Source organism: Corvus cornix, chromosome 6, assembly GCF_000738735.6.
Source record: "Corvus cornix cornix isolate S_Up_H32 chromosome 6, ASM73873v5, whole genome shotgun sequence".
NCBI lineage: Eukaryota > Metazoa > Chordata > Aves > Passeriformes > Corvidae > Corvus > Corvus cornix.
Window position 1 is genome coordinate 4,876,686 of NC_046336.1, and position 4,844 is coordinate 4,881,529.

The following is a 4,844-nucleotide window of genomic DNA, read 5'->3' on the forward strand; positions in this document are numbered from 1 at the left end:
GCCAGGGCCTTATCACCCTCACAGGGAACAATTTCTCCCTAATGTCTAATCTAAACCTGCCCTCTTTCAGTTGAAAGCCATTGCCCATATCCTATAGAACAATAAAGTAAACTTTACTGGTGGAAATATACTGAGTACTTTGGAATTACACTTTTTCTTTTTAATAATTAATTGATCTGTTTTCACAAAAGAAGAGATTTTCAGCTAGAGTTTATTCTCCCCCATCAAAAAAAACAAGCAAAAGCCACCCCCAAAACAACAGCACATACACAAGCACTTACTCTTATAAATAAACTGCACATCCTGTGGGAAGTAAACCACCCCAATGAATATTCGAAAGACACTTTTGAAAGATTCCTTTTTTTAAGCCAAAATTTTGACTGAACTTTTAGGAACTTGACTTTTTGTGCTGCTAGGACAAACAGTGCAGCTCTTTGTTTGGTGCCTGCTGAGGGAGAGATGCACAGATGCTCCTTCCTGGAGGATTTTCTACCTGTCAACACTGTTATTTAACAGCAATAATAAATGACAACATTTTGCACTTCTGCAGTCACTTGAATCTGAAGAGCACCAAATGTGCTCAAAGAGAAACTTCTAGAACCTGTGGGTACAACTGCAAGGGACAGGTTTTCCCCAGCCAGGACAGGCAGGACTAAGTCCTCTGCCCTCAGCAGAGAGGATGTGCTGCTCTGCAAACTTCTTAAATCATCACAGACCCAAACCCGAGGAAAAGCAGTGTCAGAAATGTGGCCTTAGTGATGGAATTACTGACAGAGCTGATAAAAATAAAAAGGAGACACAGCTTTATCTTGAAGTCTATTTCTCTCATTTATTACAGGATAAAGACCCAGAAGGAGGAGGAAGGCTCTGCAGTTCAGTAGCATTTCCAGCAGTTCGGGAACTTGCCATGCTCTTCAGTCCTGAAGGTTAATGTAAAGGTGGATCTTCCAATGAAAATGAGGAATTAGCCTGTAACACACTTGGGACAGAACTGATGTTTTTGTATGTTGGTCAGCTGTATTAGGGTAATGAGTTCTGTTTGAGGTCTCCCTGCATCACCCCATGAGAAAAAATAACAGGAATAATCAAGAACAGTAAGTGCTTTGTTTGTGATATTTACTGTTGGGGGGAAAAAAACCCAAACAATTCTAAAAAGGCCCTGCACTCAAAGGGACCTTGTAAGAAACCCCTCCAAGTGTTGCACAGGGCTACAACTGCTCTCTGCCATCAGCTGTGACCCTTCTCTCAGCCATTTTCCTCACCCTTTAGGTGCATTCGTGTGCCTGACTACTCTTTATTACAGGGAGATTTTAGGGAGGGGACTGTAAATGTTGCAATGTGGGTATTTAGTGTGTGTGACTGTATTTTGGCAAGCCCTTTATGGTATTTATACCAGAATTATTCATGGAGCTCCTTGATCTGAATTCTCAGTTTTCTCTGTGAGACAAGCAGAACTGGAAAGGCAGTGAGAGGTTCTGGTTTTCTCTTTTTATTGTCTTGATTTCTACACAGTGCAGTTATGGAAAAGATAGGTGAGTCCTTGGTGTAGCTTTGTTTTTAATATTCCTTTTGGCTATGGGGTGACCCACTATTTGTGAGTATATTTACCTGGTTTTCAGTTTTCATTTCATTATCTTCAAAGCCTGGTTCATGTTGATGTTACCGGTAGAAAAAATTGAAATAGCAGATGGGTACTGAAAACCTTATCAAGTTTTCTCACTACAGCAGCCTAGCTTAAAATGAAAATAAATATACAGGCAAAAAAATGTGACCTAAGATTTTGCATTTTTCAAAGGAATGCTTTTATTTTTTTTCAAATGAGGCTTTAATAGGATTATATATGTATGTTTTATTATATTGAAACTGGCATACCATTCAAACCTAAAAACCCCTCTTCATAGTTGTATTTAATGATTCCTACTTCTTTGAAGCTTGACATACTTTCCCCATATGGCAACCATTTAATTTTTCCTATTTTTCTAGTGGATATGAAATTAAAATGGTTATTTGGTTTAGCAAAACCCTTCAACCTATGTGTGCTGCAGGTCAAGGATTCTGCAGGTTTATTCCTCACTGCCATCCCATACTTTTCTCAACAGCTTGTTCCAAGACCTGGTGAACTCAACCAAGCTATTCCCACCATGTCCAGCAGGCTTTGGATGCAGCTTTAGGAGCACCAGACAGTTCACTCCTGCTGCTCAGCCAGTGACAGAGCCACCATACCTCAATATTATCACAGTTTCCACAAAAATAGTGGCCATGTGCCAGAGGGTGGGTGGCCTTTTACACCAGCCAGGGAAAAATTAATCCAGCAGCACATGGAGTGACAGAGACAAGAGGTGTTTTATGCCCCAGCTGCAGAGGAGATGCTCTTGGTGCCTGGATTGCCTTGTTTAACCCATTCTGTGAAGCAGACCTTCCACTTACCCCTCCACAGCTCACTTAAGCTGGGATTAAATACATCTCCTGGGCAGGCACCTTGGCTGGATGGAAGCATTTGAAGCATTTTCAACAACTGGGTCATCACATTGGCAGGCTGCTCCCACTACTGAAATATTCGCCCAACAGAGTTTGCAAACTTCAGGTGAAAAGTGACTTTTCTGTGCACTCCTTGCTCCTGTGCAACTAACAAATTTTATATCAGAAAAACCTGATCCAAAATCAAAGAAGACAGACCTGAAACACCCTGGAAGTGCCATCTGCTGTTTACTTGCATGAGACTGACACCCATGTAGGAGGAAGCTAAGTCAAGAAAACAAGGGAATTCCATATCTTGCTGCTGAATTTTGAGCCTTGCCCAGGGCCCCAGTGGCCAAATCCCAACTACAACCTAATTAAAGTTATCTAGAGGAAAATTTGTTACATGTGAAAGAGGCTTTGTGTGACAAGACAAATGGTGCCTCCTGGATGCATTAAAGAATACCTGGGAACAAGCTGAAATTCCGTGTTTCTGAGTCCCTTTGTCATTCTATGAAACAAATCATTATTGCCAATCCCTTACACCATCACTTTTAGACACAAAGCCATATTTTTCCCGTGAGAAAGAATTCATGTTATTAAATTTGAAAGTTCCAGTTTCTGGAGCTCACTCCTCATTGGAGGCAGGTAAAAACTGAGCTGGGCTGCTCGTGTGCTCTGGTTTAACCACACACTTTCACTTCTGTGCAGCTGTTGTGCCAGAAAAAGCAGGTTTATTTGGAAATGAGAGAAATTAAAATTCCCATTGAATTCACTGTTCACTGTAGAGCTGTTCTGTAGCTCCATGTCTTGGTTTCTTGCAAGAAATTTTGGGAGTTTTCAGGTGGGGTTCAAACCGTCACCAGAATTCCATGCTAAAATTAGGAGGCAGTATTTCTTTTTATGTATTGAAGTGTCCTGAATTGAGTAACCCTGTCATGAATACAACATAAACTCTGATGTTCGTAGATTCCAGATTCATGCCTGAAAAAAAAATTGCTATAGGCAAAGAACTACTCAGCAGGGAGAGAGGAGCTTTGGATTCCATCTCTGGATAAATATTTGTTCAAGAAAATTTAACCCAGTTCCCTAAAACATGTTTCATGGTCCAGTGCCATAGAATCTCAGAATGGCCTGAGTTGGAAGGGATTAAAGATCACCTAGTTCCAACCCCCTGCCATGGGCAGGGACACCTTCCACTGTCCCAGGCTGCTCCAAGCCCCGTCCAGCCTGGCCTTGGACACTTCCAGGGGCAGCCACAGCTCTCTGGGCACCCTGTGCCAGGGCTTCCCCACCCTCACAGGGGAGAATTTCTTCCCAACATCTGATTTAAACCTGCCCTTTGTTAGTGTGAAGCCATTCTAAAGAAATTATTTTATTTTAGATTTTTTTTTTAAATTATATTAAGCATTTCTGTTGTTACAGTATGAAAGCCTCAATTGCACTTGATGCAGTGAAATTGAGTTTCTGTTTAATGCAGTGGGAGTTTCAGCAAGGACTGACCAGCATTTCTTGACATTCTACCTTCCTGAGTACAAAGTGCAGCTGTGAATCCATCTGTTGCTTTGTTTTGTTTTGATTTGTTTCCCATTTTGCATTGCTTGGTTTGGCTGTCAGGCAGAGGGGGAACTTGGGGTAGGAAGTTGTAGCTGTATCTGTCATCTCACCTGAAGCAGTTCTCGAGGTTTCTATAAACTGTATATTCTTTGGCTCCTCTACAAAAATGTGAGAATATTCAGATAGAGCTGTAACTGATGCTACATCCGCTTCTTGGAAAAAAGAGATTTAATGTACAGATAAATCAAGAGTACAAAAGACCTTTCTTCACTTTCATTTATTCCTTGCATATTCAGTTTGCTTTTTATCACTCTTTGAGCAAAAAATACCCTACACACATCTCTCTGTAAGACTGAACCCTTCCATTTCAGTTTTGTTAACTGTGCAGGATTCCAACCATTTGCTTGAGACATGGAGAACTAATCAGTTTTAAAAGGTAAAATGATACAAATACTCCTCATTTAAAAAATTGTAACATCCAAGCAAACAACAAAACAAAAATAGGTTGTTTTTCTCCCAGGAAATCACATACTTTCAATTTACATATTTTAATTTCCATGGTTCTTTTCTTTTAAAAGAAGGTTTATTTTCTCTTTCCCTCTGTCTTACATGATAAGTGATTTCTCATTAAAATGTAGTTTTCATTCTTCCTTGGGCTATTAGATGTCACTGACTCGAACAAAGGAATCTTCACATAAGTCATTCTTCTTCCAGCCTTTCATTTTCCTATCAAAATCCTAAGGCTACACTTGTAAGAGCATGAATTCTAGTCTTGAAAGACACAAATTGTCCTAAATTCTATTAATGTTAATCATATTTTATGGCACTCT

The 4,844-nt window shown here is 40.2% G+C and overlaps 1 long non-coding RNA gene across 1 annotated transcript; it reads left to right on the plus strand.

Moving 5' to 3' along the window:
* Positions 1 to 850: 850 nt before the first annotated feature.
* Positions 851 to 2,940, plus strand: LOC109145931. The gene is made up of 2 exons (XR_002047641.3): positions 851 to 1,094; positions 2,100 to 2,940. It is a non-coding gene; the product is annotated as an uncharacterized LOC109145931 (long non-coding RNA).
* The last annotated feature ends 1,904 nt before the right edge of the window (positions 2,941 to 4,844 follow it).